This window comes from Oncorhynchus kisutch, linkage group LG5, assembly GCF_002021735.2.
Source record: "Oncorhynchus kisutch isolate 150728-3 linkage group LG5, Okis_V2, whole genome shotgun sequence".
In the NCBI taxonomy this organism is placed as follows: domain Eukaryota; kingdom Metazoa; phylum Chordata; class Actinopteri; order Salmoniformes; family Salmonidae; genus Oncorhynchus; species Oncorhynchus kisutch.
The window spans coordinates 29,089,862-29,105,209 of NC_034178.2; the positions used below are offsets into that span (position 1 = coordinate 29,089,862).

At 41.9% G+C, this 15,348-nt stretch overlaps 1 protein-coding gene and 1 non-coding gene across 2 annotated transcripts in view; one reads left to right on the forward strand and one right to left on the reverse strand.

The window, feature by feature from the left end:
• The window catches only part of LOC109890155 (potassium voltage-gated channel subfamily D member 3-like), a 108,821-nt gene that overhangs the window by 70,468 nt on the left and 23,005 nt on the right, over window positions 1-15,348 (forward strand). The gene's annotated exons all lie outside the window — the stretch shown is intronic.
• On the reverse strand, window positions 6,160-6,214 carry LOC116374258 (U7 small nuclear RNA). The gene has a single exon (XR_004210127.1). It is a non-coding gene; the product is annotated as a U7 small nuclear RNA (small nuclear RNA).

Consider the following 15,348-nt stretch of genomic DNA (forward strand, 5'->3'; position numbering starts at 1 on the left):
CATCGGACTGAGCTGTTGTTGAATCTTGTTATGTTCATACAAATATTTACACATGTTTTCAGAAAATAAACGCAGTTGACAGTGAGAGGACGTTTCTTTTTTTGTTGCTGAGTTTACTATAGTTCAGTCCACCACCCAGTCATGTCATTCCAATGCAGTAAGTGAAGGCAGTAGCACCAATAGTGCATGGTTGAGCACCGACACGCATTGCACCTGGGTGTACCCTGGCACAGCATTTCTAGAGCACTGCTCAGAGTAAAACAAAAGACATATACATTTCCATCACATTCTCTGAAAACCATGTTCCATTACCTTGGCTGATTGTCAGCTATGCAATGTCAATGAATACGGTGTGACAGCATGCCTTCCAATTTGATGGGGGGGAAACTCAGTTAAGGAGCTGGTGCAGCATTGGTATTGGATTGGAATAGGACAGAGAATAAGCTTTAGCTCAGCAAGCCGACAGAGTCTCGTGGTAAGTTAACAACCCAGGATTGATACCCGGTTGTTTCTGTAGTGCCCTTGGCCTTGACTCATACAGTTGATGTTTGTTAGCTTTTGGGACATAGAGAGGGAGGTCAAACGGACCTAGAAAACTTGTTGACTTCTATAGCTAAAACCTATAGGATTCAGCTTTAGCTTAGCTCTTGGGACACACCAATGACCTGTGTTTGATACCTGGTTGGTTACAATACACAGACCTCCAGTGTCTCTTGCTTTACCCTACAGCGGAGCTGTCCTTGGTGCTCACTGCTGACCCACACACAGCTGTTACATTGGCCACTAATTTAGCAAGGCTGTTTTTGGAGCCCACTTAGGTTGTGATGAATGAGTCTGCCTCCCAAAGGTGAAAGAGTTGCACACATCCTAATATCCCCCACATGATGTAATAATAGATACACACAAGGTCCTGTTCTGTGTGTTTTTCCTCTGTTTGCTGTTCTCATCCATCCCCTCATCCCTCTCCTCCTCCTCTGCTGAATTGAAAGGAGAGATTTTACGGTGGGGTGGAGACGATTAGCACAGAAGGTTGTGTAACCTGTAATTCCCCTAGGGTTGTCTTTCACTTATAGCTTGTTCACTTTGTTGATGGTCGTTTAGTGGACTAGATTGGTTTCTGTGTTGGCAGTACCTTGAGGAGTGAAAAAGGAACCAATAAGAAAAACGCTGTGGGGGAGTTTTGTTTGACCTGTTCTAGGCTACTCTGGGGTGGAGCTTCAATTTGAGGGGCCCCCAAGAACGTTTATCATACCATTGGAAAAAAAAGTGTCACAAGCAGAATAAAATTAGATTATACATTTAATGTTGTTGATTGCTATATTTAATTTTGAAAATAGGTATTTTGGCATTGATTTATTTCTGCATTTGTTTAACACTAGACAAGCCTGGCCACAACGGTCCCCCATTAAAGCTAATGAGACTTTTGGATTGTCAACATTCTAACAGTCTAATAAATCCAATTCATATTTGCTATTGCAAAAATAATCATTTAATTGTGTTTATGCAGGTCTTAGGTAACAGACTATGAAAGAAAATGTTTGTTAAAGAACACAGTAGCATAGTTTATGTAACTGTAGTCCAGTTGTCACCAACCTTTTCTGAGTAAAGATCACTTTCGCAGTAAAAAGGCAAGCCGAGATCTACCCCTCAGATTCTTTTACCTAATAAAAAACTGTTCTGTATGAATTGTTTTTTTGTGTGCAGTAGGCAGGCCTAATACATTATCCCAGTATATTGGCTACTGTATTTGTGTCATGACTGTCCTGTGAGGATCCAAATGGGTCAGATCAGCTTGGCAATGGATGACTTCAACCAGACCCTCTCTCACCCACAGCAGGGGAGGAGGGGGGAGGGACTGGTGGGGGGTTGACAGCTCACACCCTGTTGTAAATCAAGGAATAAGCATCCCTGTCCAAAATTAACACAGGAATGTGCCTTTGTCTTACACAGACATTTTCCTGCCGAAACTCTAACATGTTCTAAAGCGAATAATGGAACAATATTTCTAACATAGAACGTGGGGAATGGGCAGAGGTGACCTAAAAGAACACTAATGTCATATGGGTTGTTATTTTGTGGTGTCATTAAAAATGTTTTAAAGGAAATGCTTGAAAAGTATACCCACTACATGTATGAAGTTTCCATCCTATATGTTGTGTATGAAATATGAACAATTATGAAAGTGTTTTTGTTAAGCGAGGGATGTGATCTTAGAAACTATCAGAGGAAATTGTTTCTATAACTTTTGTACAAGTAAGTAGTCACCGCCCCCTTGAGTGAGGTCAGAGAGCGTGTCAGAGAGCGTCTGCCTCACGAATCCCCCCTTTTGAAGAACTGCATAAAATTATGGTTTAAGAATTAACATATAAGTCCAGAAAGGTGTCGAGCTGCAGCTCACGTCCAAAGTGGTTTGAACTCTGAAATCTCAACACAAGATAGAGATGATAATCACCTCCCGGATAATCACTGGTATGGCTGATTAGCTGTCCTAAGTAAAGTATTTAGTAAAGCACATTTAAGTGGGACCATTCTGCTACTCTTATCAAATCACTTTTTGTATGCTACTTCTGCATCAACCCACTGAGAACCATTGACATGGCTGGCTACCCTATCTTCAAAGAATCATCTTCCAGAGCGAGTGGAAGCAGAGTGAGCTCTGTAGTTCTGTTTAGGACTACAGGACGGGTCGCCAGATCCCGGGCGAAAGCAGAGGACCGCAACAGTAGAAGAGAAGGGTGGAGACCTATTTTGGACAATCAGAGCCTTACAAGCGTGCTGCGGAAAGGCCCAACACCCTTTCTAAGAAGATCGGCGTCGCCGGCCTTCTAGCTACACCTGGTTCCAATCCCCACTCTGACTTTATATATATATACTCCCTCTGTCATTTGTCTTTGTCGGTAATTGTAAATGTTGCTTGTTTTCCTGAGAGGAATCTCTCCTATTTCCTGAGTACTTTATCATTTTGGGTTTCGTCCTGTTTTTGTATATATAGTGCTTTAATAATCTCAGTAGTTCTAAACCTATGACTACCTCCTGCCTACTCCTCTCTACACTTGTGACATGAGAGTAGTTTCTAAATGTCCCAAAGTATTATGTCTCTGTCCCTCTCTGCCCCCCCCCCCCCCCATCTCCTTTGTAACAAGCCGCCATATTGTGTCAGTCCACTAGGGACCTGTTTTAATGTATTAAGTGTGTATGTTTATCCTGTGTTACTATTTAGTTAGGTAGTAAATAAATAATTAAACCAATTTGTGTAGTACTGAATCATAAGTAAGGCTGGGTTTTTTGCAGATGCAGGAGGTTACGACTGTTCAGAATGATATGATACGAGGTTATGATTAAAACGTTGACTGTTTTATGGATGTGATAGGTAAAAACCTTTTGGAGTTTAATTCGGGAGATGGTAACTCTTTAAACAACAACTGTCGTTTTGCCCCAATTCCTAATGTGTGAATTGTTACATGATTAATTTAAATCTGGTAACAATTAAACATAGTTAGTTTATTAGATAAATAACAGTCGTCAGATTAATGAAAGCAAAGTCACGGCATATGCTTGGCCTGCCAATATTGTTCTTCTCGGGCCAACATTATATTTCAAAACTCAAGCTTTGATATCAAAATAGGTCATCAGTTGGTGTAGCACTTGCAAGGCACAGCTGAGTATAATTTGCAAATAATTATCTTTTTATTTTTACAAGACTGATGGTACCTGCATTTGATGGTCATGGTGTTCAGGTCGGTAAGTTGGGGCTCTAGAAAAATGCCAGCGTTTCCGACTTGAAATTCCGTGTTGGATGACCGTTCAAACTGTTTTTCCCAGTCGGCTCTCATTTTTGTTGCGAGTTCCCAGTTGTCTTGAACGCACTGAAGTCGGAGATGTCAGTGTTCCTAGTTCCCAATTGTTTTGAACACTGCATTAGTCTCAGCCGACGGAGAGAGAGAGCAGGAGCAGTCTCTTGCGGTCCCTGCTCTCTCCTTCCTTTCCTCTGGTGAGACTGACCAGAGAGAGGAGGCATCGTCTTCCACCTGATGGCGAAACTTGAGTCTCACTGCATCCGCATCTGCATCAAACACAAATTCATGTTGTTCCTTTAACCAGAGAAAGTGAAATATTCCTGAATATTAAAATAGACATGACGAGCTGCTATGTTTGGTGATTGACTAGGAATGCCTTGAAGATCGCGATCGACGACCACTGTTGTAGGCTCTATGTACAAACGAAAAAACACTAAACCCCAGAATTCAAGAATTCCATCACAAAGATCATTAATTCATTAAGCGCAGGTCTTAAGGAACATCATGATTTTAAGAAAATGCATTTCAAAAGAATGGAATGGTGTATTTGGAGTTTAAATATACTGTATTACTGTGCTTTGAGTGTAGCGAGTGCAGGTGCATGCAGCACATGGAATTATTGTAATTCTGCCAAAAAGTTAGATTTTGAAATAGAGCTCAAGGGGTCATTTTTAAGAAGTGATTGGCAAGTATAGGCGATTTGCCTTTGTGTCAATTCCAAGCTGCGCTGTTCATCAGGTTCTTCATATAGGTCTACAATTTAACAATTGCTAATATTCTCAGACTGTCAATTTAATCTGGTCTTCAGGCTAACGCATGTTACCGCTGTGCGGGAGCTTCATGAGTTTTTTTTATGTTAGAAGCAGGCCTACAGTGGGTAACGTAAGTATTCAACCCCCGTGGATTTCTTCCCATTTCATTGTGCTACTCAGTGAGATTCAAATGGATTTAATAGGCCCTTTTATCAACGCTCTACAGAAAAAAACTGTAATGTCAGTGGAAGAAGGATTCTAGCATAATTTTAAGATGAATGAAAAATAAACATATAAATGCAATATGTCATTTAGCAGATGCTCTTATCCAGAGTGGCTTACATTTAGTGCATACATCTTAAGATAGCTAGGTGGGATGACCACATCTCAGGCATAACTACTTTTTTGAGGAAAAATTGCCTTACTATCAGCAAAGTGCTATTTGGGGGGGGATGAATTAAGTGTGAGTGTTAGTTCACGAATGGCTTTTCTTTGGGGGTGGGGTGTTGTGGGATTATTTACGATACTCTTTGAAGTGGTAGGGAAGGTTTAACACCAGGCGAGGTGCGACGTACTATGTAGATAAGTTGCAGGCACCACAAGGCAAATGCTATCCTGCTTTTCGTAGGCCCGTGAAACTCAACAAATTGTGTGAGGGGTGGGAATGTGTGGATTTCTCAATTCCCTTCTCTGGCCCATTGTATTGGCCAGTTCAATGGGGAGAAATGTCTCAGTCTCTGGAAAAAAAACTTTGCGCTATCCAGGAGGGGGATCCAAGTCACCATCGGGGCCAAAAAGTATAGGGACAGTAGGGCATCATAGGCTGAGATGAACTCTGCGTTCTTAACCGCAGATCGGCAGTTCCAAACACTGCCGGAGACCATGAATTCCACAGGGGTTGAGTGCGCAGGTTACACTAAATTAGAAGGGTTGCAGCCAAGGGTTGGGGAGCGTCTGTAAAGCCTACAGGGAGAGGAGCGAACAGGTATAAAGAAACACACAGATTTAAAAGTTACAGAAGATCATCTGAAACTAACTAGGTAAGATACTGAACAGAGAGTGGTCTGGAGCCTTCCTCTCTTTCCTTCCTCGAACTCTACAGAACAACTTGACAGAACAGTCTTTGTTTCTGCGACGAGACCACCAGTGACGTGGCCACCGATGAAAAAACGGGAGACTAAAGTACTAACACTAATTGCTAATTGTCTAGCAGAGGTGAAGAGCACACAGCCAGGTACTAATTGCTGATTGCCTAGGAGAGGAAAAACTCCCCCTCCAATACAGCCACTGATTGCCAAAACAGCAGTCACAAAATGCCCTTTCCCTTAATCCTGGTTCATGTGTCAACAATCAACTGCAAGGTATGAGCAGTCAGCAGATCACACAACAAGTAGGTTACTCAGAAGACAGTCATCACTTAAAGTATATGGCCCTAGCTAGCAAAAAGACAGTACTAGATAACAACAAGTCTGTTGACAAAAATTATACTTATCATTTCTGGAGAAATCAGGAGTCCTCTAGCTATAGATTGAAGCACACTGAGATGGAGCCAGCCTGCCCTTCTTAAGGCTTTTCAAAGAAAAAAAAAGTATTCTCTTTGACATATAAGTGGGGGCTTTCTCCTTGAGGAAACCTACTGGACAAATACTAAAAGAGCATTTTTTTCATAACCTGTAGGTAGGTATAACTAGTCTGAATGGATAGTTTAGAGTTTCTGCTTTTTTCTATAACCTGTAGGGAACACAATACGTGGTCTATACTTGGAATGTAGGTTTCTCACTCATGGGTGACATAAATTGGTGTGGTATTAAATGTAATACTGTAGTATTACTATCATAAAAAAATGCTAGTGTTTTAGCGGACACTAGTTTTTTGCGGAAATTACTGTAGTATTTACTGCAGTGGTTTTTTGCAGATAAAACTGTATTTACTACGAAATTCTATAATAAATACTACACATGTTCATGATTTCTTTGTGGGTAAACTATGTCACAAAGGTCAAGAACAGACAGTGATAATTTCTTCACCCGCACATTTGGATTATATCTTTGCTTTGTCGAAAGTACATTCTTATTATTTCAATCCTTTCACATGTTCCAATTCTTTAACGATGTCACGACTTCCGCCGAAGTTGGTTCCTCTCCTTGTTCGGCGTCGCCGGTCTTCTAGCCATCATCAATCCACTTTACATTTTCCATTTGTTTTGTCTTGTCTTCCCACACACCTGGTTTCAATTCCATCATTACATGTTGTGTATTTAACCCTCTGTTCCCCCCCATGTCCTGGTCCGGAATTGTTTATTGTAAGTGCATGTGCACATTTATCTGGTGTGCGACCGGTTTTGTACCCATTGATTGTTTGTTCTGTTTCCGAAGCCCTTTATTTTGGTGATTATTATTTTCAGGCAACTGATATAATCAAGATTATGTTAATTTAATGTAGACAGACAGATCTTCTATTTGTTTCTGGAAAATCTATTATAGAGGGCTTGCAGTTGCATCACAAATCACCTACTGTAGCAACCGCACCAGGCGCCATGTTGGAAGACCGAAGTCTGGTGGAAGTTCTCCAATGGTCCACATGGCTGGCTGTGTTTTGCTACCATCGGAAACTTCGGGAGAATTACCACTTATTTCATTTTTCCAAGGACCCAGAAAACAGAGGCATTGGGAGAACCTATTCAAGTAAGTAAATATATTTAGAAAATGATCCAAAACTATGTATTATTAGCTAGCTAGCTTGCTATAGAAACTTAGTCTGCAGGCTAACTCAAATGAGCTGCTAACCTAATTTTCGCTAGTTAGCTAACTTTACATACTGTATAGCTAGCTAAGTGAATTAAATACCAACTGTTTGCTAACTTCATATTAGCTAGTTAGCTAGCTATCTTTATGTATCGTTGTAACTCTGAATGCATTTGTAGCTAGATAGCTAGCTAACAGCCATGGAATAGGGTGACATGATTAGCTAGCAGTTCCAGCTGTCAGAAGGAAGAGTAAACTACTCTGGATAGGGCAATTACCTTTTGTGGGAGGACATTATGAACATATTCTTAAATTCCCATCCCTAGCGAGAAACTGAAGCCAGAAAGATAGAGCAACATGATATTCAGTGCTGTCTAATTTGAGTATAATGCAGCCTGTTTCTTTTGGGATGTTTTCTGTCCTCTGATACAGAGAGCTGTAAAACCCTGTCTGCAGATGAAGAGGTCCCAATGAATGTTCCAAGAGAACAAGGGTACATGGATTATATGTGTAGCTACATTTTGTGAACAAAAAAATAAGGTTTAAAAGTAACACACAATGTATAAACCTATTACAACTGGAGCAGACCAATCCTTCTGGGTGTGCAGGCTTCTGTTCCAGCTCAGCACTAACACAACTGATTCAATGTAACAAACCTAATTAGTTAGTAATCAAGTGTGCTATTGCTGGGCTGGAACAGAAGTCTGCCCCCCCTCCCGTAGAGCAGGAATCAGTGGAGCGAGGTTGGCCACCTTTGTTTTTGACTTTTTTGTTTTGTTCACCTGAAATTATCCTTTAGTGATAATAGGCTTGTTAGTCAAATGTCTAACCTTTTACATACGAGTTACCTTACTTTTACACTTTGGAAATGATGTGAAATAGTGTTGATTCTTTGAAGTGTTTTAACTTGTTTTAATTGTGAACTATTATTCAAGATGAACTTGTCTATGTTGATTAATCATAGATCACAATCCTGCAATAAAGAGAGGAAGGGAATCTGCCTCTAATTTGTCGGTTTCTGTGTTGTATTCTCAAATGAACATGACCTTTTTGTTCAGTCATGAGCTCTCCAATTAGTGTTATTTGATAGCCTGAAAAATAGTGACAATCAGCCATGTGAACCCATTTAGCAAATGATGCAGCCATAGGCCTACAGCAATGGGTTCCATCTCCAGTCCTTGAGTACCCCCAACAGCACATGTTTTAGTTGTAGCCCCGGACAAACAGACCTGATTCAACTCAGAGGGCCTAATGATTAGTTGGCAAGTTGATTCAGGTGTGTTTGTCCGGTGCTACAATAAACTGTACTGTTGGGGGTACTCGAGGACCGGAGTTGGGAACCACTGGCCTACAATATGATGGCATTAGGCTTATGGACATTGTGCATCTGAAGCAGAGAATAGCTTAACTCACACATTGTTTACATAGTGTTCAGCTATATGTTCTCAATTTTAAAAACAATACCAGCAGATAATGTATATGAGGCTAATCCTTATACTGGATTTTGTACATGCCTTGTGTTGACATGAAAGGATTTAGTGCAAATCCAATCCTTGTAATCTAGGTGGTGAAATGTATGGAAGCAGGAGATGACGGAATCCTTATCTTAAAACATACACACAACTACTACCACCAAGTTCAATACCAGATACTTTTCTCCCAAAAAGTCTGATTGGTATATGGATGTGCTACTGTAATAATGAAGATGGTTGGCCTCAGACTACCACAACAATTACATTGTCTATGCTAAATGTGTTTAAATTGTAAAAGAAAGACAATAGTTGAGCTATAAAACAAATACAGCTCAGAGATGACAAAATACTTTTCTTTTCACCGTACAACAATATAGCATATTATTAAAGTACAGTATGTTTACAACATCATAAAAAATAGTATTTTACACGTTCCAAAATTACATTTGATATATTCATATGGTTTAAAGGGGATATTTTTGTCACAGCGAGAAGGTGAAGGTGCTCTCTACACAAATGGCACAACAGACTCATTTAGGTTGACCAAAGCACAGCATACAGTATGAAAACCAAATTGTATGTCTCCTTTCATATCTGGAAAAGGACGAAGTAGAAAGTGATGCTGCGGCAGCATTGCTCATCTTCACAGTGGGAATCCAGTCGACATGGATGTTTTGATAAGAGGTCAGCTGGTTGAACCTACTGTAGGACATAACAAATGAAAAGCACTCCTGATGTTAGAACATCACTTCCTCAGGTCACCTACACTATCAGGGAACTTAAGTGTTCGGTTGTGTTTCATTTCATTCATTCATTCACATAAAGATTACATCTAGGTTAAGGTTAGGAAAAGGGTTAGGGTTATCTAAGATGCAATTTAAAAAAATACTTTTTACGTTAATTTGACAAAAGCTTGATCCCGTTTAGCCAGGACCCCTTCTCGGGCCTAGATTACATGGTTGCATTCAAGACAATGTCTTCCTGTGCAACGGAAAGAAACTTCTCTATGGCCTATGCGACTACATGCTTATTAATAGCCTATATTATCACAATCCAATCTACTCATTACATTAGGAATAGTAGGCTTACATTAGTCTGCAAATGGGATGATAGAGGCATGCAATCCTTTGTTTGTCATAATATAAAGGGGCATTTTTATGGTGATAAGATAGCGTTCCCTAAACTTGCGACACATGCTAATCGCTAGACTACAAGCTAACTTAATGTAGTGTTTTTATAACACCTGGTTAGCATAACAGCTAAACTAAACTCTAAAGAGAGAGAAATTCTGACTTGATTTACCAGTGATGAAATGGTCATAGCAGACCCTGTACGTCAGTAGAGTTCTAGGCAGAGTTGCAAAGAAAAATCCATCTCTGTCCAGTGTCGGTGTGCTTTTGCCCATCCTAATATTTTATTTTATTGGCCAGTCTGAGATGGCTTTTTCTTTGCAACTCTGCTTAAAAGGCCAGCATCCCGGGGTCGCCTCTTCACTGTTGACGTTGAGACTGGTGTTTTGCGGTACTATTTAATGAAGCTACCAGTTGAGGACCCATGAGGCGTCTGTTTCTCAAACTAGACACACTAATGTACTTGTCCTCTTGCTCAGTTGTGCACCAGGGCATCCCACTACTCTTTCTATTCTGGTTAGAGCCAGTTTGCACTGTTCTGTGAAGAGAGTGGTACACAGCGTTGTACGAGATCTTCAGTTTCTTGGCAATTTCTTGCATGGAATAGCCTTCATTTCTCAGAACAAGAATAGACTTGAAGAAAGTACTTTGTTTCTGGCCATTTTGAGCCTGTAATCGAACCCACAAATGCTGATGCTCCAGATACTCAACTAGTCTAATGAAGTTTTATTGCTTCTTTAATCAGGACAACAGTTTTCAGCTGTGAAATTGCAAAAGGGTTTTCTTAGCCTTATAAAATGATAAACTTGGATTAGTTAACACATTAGTTAACACAACGTGCCAGGTTAGTTATCATTGTTTTAGTTCACAATGGAGCCCCTAGTTCCACTCTTCATACCCCTGATAACTCCTTTGTCCCACCTCCCACACATGCGGTGACCTCACCCATTACTACCAGCATGTCCAGAGATACAACCTCTCTCATCATCACCCAGTGCCTGGGCTTACCTCCGCTGTACCCGCACCCCACCATACCCCTGTCTGCGCATTATGCCCTGAATATATTCTACCATGCCCAGAAACCTGCTCCTCTTATTCTCTGTCCCCAACGCTCTAGGCGACCAGTTTTGATAGCCTTTAGCCGCACCCTCATACTACTCCTTCTCTGTTCCGCGGGTGATGTGGAGGTAAACCCAAGCCCTGCATGTCCCCAGGCACCCTCATTTGTTGACTTCTGTGATCGAAAAAGCCTTGGTTTCATGCATGTCAACATCAGAAGCCTCCTCACTAAGTTTGTCTTACTCACTGCTTTAGCACACTCTGCTAACCCTGATGTCCTTGCTGTGTCTGAATTCTGGCTCAGGAAGGCCACCAAAAATTCAGAGATTTCCATACCCAACTATAACATCTTCCGTCAAGATAGAACTGCCAAAGGGGGAGGAGTTGCAGTTTACTGCAGAGATAGCCTGCAAAGTAATGTCATACTTTCCAGGTCCATACCCAAACAGTTCGAACTACTAATTTTGAAAATTACTCTCTCCAGAAATAAGTCTCTCACGGTTGCCGCCTGCTACCGACCCCCCTCAGCTCCCAGCTGTGCCCTGGACACCATTTGTGAATTGATCGCCCCCCATCTAGCTTCAGAGTTTGTTCTGTTAGGTGACCTAAACTGGGATATGCTTAACACCCCGCCAGTCCTACAATCTAAGCTAGATGCCCTCAATCTCACACAAATCATCAAGGAACCCACCAGGTACAACCCTAACTCTGTAAACAAGGGTACCCTCATAGACGTCATCCTGACCAACTGGCCCTCCAAATACACCTCCGCTGTCTTCAACCAGGATCTCAGCGATCACTGCCTCATTGCCTGTATCCGCTACGGAGCCGCAGTCAAACGACCACCCCTCATCACTGTCAAACGCTCCCTAAAACACTTCTGTGAGCAGGCCTTTCTAATCGACCTGGCCCGGGTATCCTGGAAGGACATTGACCTCATCCCGTCAGTTGAGGATGCCTGGTCATTCTTTAAAAGTAACTTCCTCACCATTTTAGATAAGCATGCTCCGTTCAAAAAATGCAGAACTAAGAACAGATACAGCCCTTGGTTCACTCCAGACCTGACTGCCCTCGACCAGCACAAAAACATCCTGTGGCGGACTGCAATAGCATCGAATAGTCCCCGTGATATGCAACTGTTCAGGGAAGTCCGGAACCAATACACGCAGTCAGTCAGGAAAGCTAAGGCCAGCTTCTTCAGGCAGAAGTTTGCATCCTGTAGCTCCAACTCCAAAAAGTTCTGGGACACTGTGAAGTCCATGGAGAACAAGAGCACCTCCTCCCAGCTGCCCACTGCACTGAGGCTAGGTAACACGGTCACCACTGATAAATCCATGATTATCGAAAACTTCAATAAGCATTTCTCAACGGCTGGCCATGCCTTCCGCCTGGCTACTTCAACCTCGGCCAACAGCTCCGCCCCCCCCGCAGCTCCTCGCCCAAGCCTCTCCAGGTTCTCCTTTACCCAAATCCAGATAGCAGATGTTCTGAAAGAGCTGCAAAACCTGGACCCGTACAAATCAGCTGGGCTTGACAATCTGGACCCTCTATTTCTGAAACTATCTGCCACCATTGTCGCAACCCCTATTACCAGCCTGTTCAACCTCTCTTTCATCTCGTCTGAGATCCCCAAGGATTGGAAAGCTGCCGCAGTCATCCCCCTCTTCAAAGGGGGAGACACCCTGGACCCAAACTGTTACAGACCTATATCCATCCTGCCCTGCCTATCTAAGGTCTTCGAAAGCCAAGTCAGCAAACAGGTCACTGACCATCTCGAATCCCACCGTACCTTCTCCGCTGTGCAATCTGGTTTCCGAGCCGGTCATGGGTGCACCTCAGCCACACTCAAGGTACTAAACGATATCATAACCGCCATCGATAAAAGACAGTACTGTGCAGCCGTCTTCATCGACCTTGCCAAGGCTTTCGACTCTGTCAATCACCATATTCTTATCGGCAGACTCAGTAGCCTCGGTTTTTCGGATGACTGCCTTGCCTGGTTCACCAATTACTTTGCAGACAGAGTTCAGTGTGTCAAATCGGAGGGCATGCTGTCCGGTCCTCTGGCAGTCTCTATGGGGGTGCCACAGGGTTCAATTCTCGGGCCGACTCTTTTCTCTGTGTATATCAATGATGTTGCTCTTGCTGCGGGCGATTCCCTGATCCACCTCTACGCAGACGACACCATTCTATATACTTTCGGCCCGTCTTTGGACACTGTGCTATCTAACCTCCAAACAAGCTTCAATGCCATACAACACTCCTTCCGTGGCCTCCAACTGCTCTTAAACGCTAGTAAAACCAAATGCATGCTTTTCAACCGGTCGCTGCCTGCACCTGCATGCCCGACTAGCATCACCACCCTGGATGGTTCCGACCTAGAATATGTGGACGTCTATAAGTACCTAGGTGTCTGGCTAGACTGCAAACTCTCCTTCCAGACTCATATCAAACATCTCCAATTGAAAATCAAATCAAGAGTCGGCTTTCTATTCCGCAACAAAGCCTCCTTCACTCACGCCGCCAAGCTTACCCTAGTAAAACTGACTATCCTACCGATCCTCGACTTCGGCGATGTCATCTACAAAATGGCTTCCAACACTCTACTCAGCAAACTGGATGCAGTTTATCACAGTGCCATCCGTTTTGTCACTAAAGCACCTTATACCACCCACCACTGCGACTTGTATGCTCTAGTCGGCTGGCCCTCGCTACATATTCGTCGCCAGACCCACTGGCTCCAGGTCATCTACAAGTCTATGCTAGGTAAAGCTCCGCCTTATCTCAGCTCACTGGTCACGATGGCAACACCCATCCGTAGCACGCGCTCCAGCAGGTGTATCTCACTGATCATCCCTAAAGCCAACACCTCATTTGGCCGCCTTTCGTTCCAGTACTCTGCTGCCTGTGACTGGAACGAATTGCAAAAATCGCTGAAGTTGGAGACTTATCTCCCTCACCAACTTCAAACATCAGCTATCTGAGCAGCTAACCGATCGCTGCAGCTGTACATAGTCTATTGGTAAATAGCCCACCCTTTTCACCTACCTCATCCCCATACTGTTTTTATTTATTTACTTTTCTGCTCTTCTGCACACCAATATCTCTACCTGTACATGACCATCTGATCATTTATCACTCCAGTGTTAATCTGCAAAATTGTAATTATTTGCCTACCTCCTCATGCCTTTTGCACACATTGTATATAGACCCCCCCTTTGTTTTCTACTGTGTTATTGACTTGTTAATTGTTTACTCCATGTGTAACTCTTTGTTGTATGCTCACACTGCTATGCTTTATCTTGGCCAGGTCGCAGTTGCAAATGAGAACTTGTTCTCAACTAGCCTACCTGGTTAAATAAAGGTGAATTTTTTTTTTTATAATAATAATAATAAGAAGAAGAAAAATAAAAAAAAATGGAACACAGGTGTAATGGTTGCTGATATAGGGGCCTAAGTACACCTATGTAGATATTCCATAAATAAATCAGCCGTTTCCAGCTACAATAGTCATTTACAACATTAACAATGTCTACACTGTGTTACTGTTAAATTTTATGTTATTTTAATGGACAAAAAAGTAGCTTTTCAAAAGAAAAACATTTCCAAGTGACCCAAAACATTTGAAAGGTAGTGTATGTTATAATAACTTGCATGCTAGTCTGTTAACTCTTGGTAGTATATATTATAACTTTTTATTTTATCTAACCTCTTATTTAACTAGGCAACTATTATGCTAGTCTGTTTATAGCTATCATGCTAGTCTGTTATAACTCATAGTAGTCTATGCTATAACTATCATGCTAGTAACTATGTTATAATAACTTGCATGCTAGTCTTTTATAACTCTCTTGGTGGTCCATGTTATACCTCATGGTAGTCTGTTAAAACTGTCATGATATTCTATAACTATCATGCTAGTCTATGTTATCATAACTCATGCCAGTCTGTTGTAACTCTCATGGTATGTGAAGATGTATGATTACTTGTCACAGTAGTTGAAATCCCAATGACACACTCATGCCTTGGATAGGTGTCCAGATTGGCTACTGATGGCAACAGAGTTTTGATTAGTGATGCTCCAGAGCAGTTTAGAATTCCAGCTAGTAGTTTTGAAAGTAGTGTTCACGAGGAAAAACGAGTCCCTGAAAATTGTGCACATTTGTGTCCTACTTCATCCAATATGTTGCGAATTTGTTAGTGCTTAAGATCCCAGACTGCATCTTTAAGCACATCACAGCTGTAACTATGTTTGACAGATCTCCACTGCTTTCATTCGGTCCCCAAACAATCAGTGAGTTAAATGGATTGTTTTGGTTGTGCGGTTTCTTTTTGAAATGCTGTGACCTATTCAATTTAGATCATTTAATGTTTGTCAGAATACAATCAAGGGG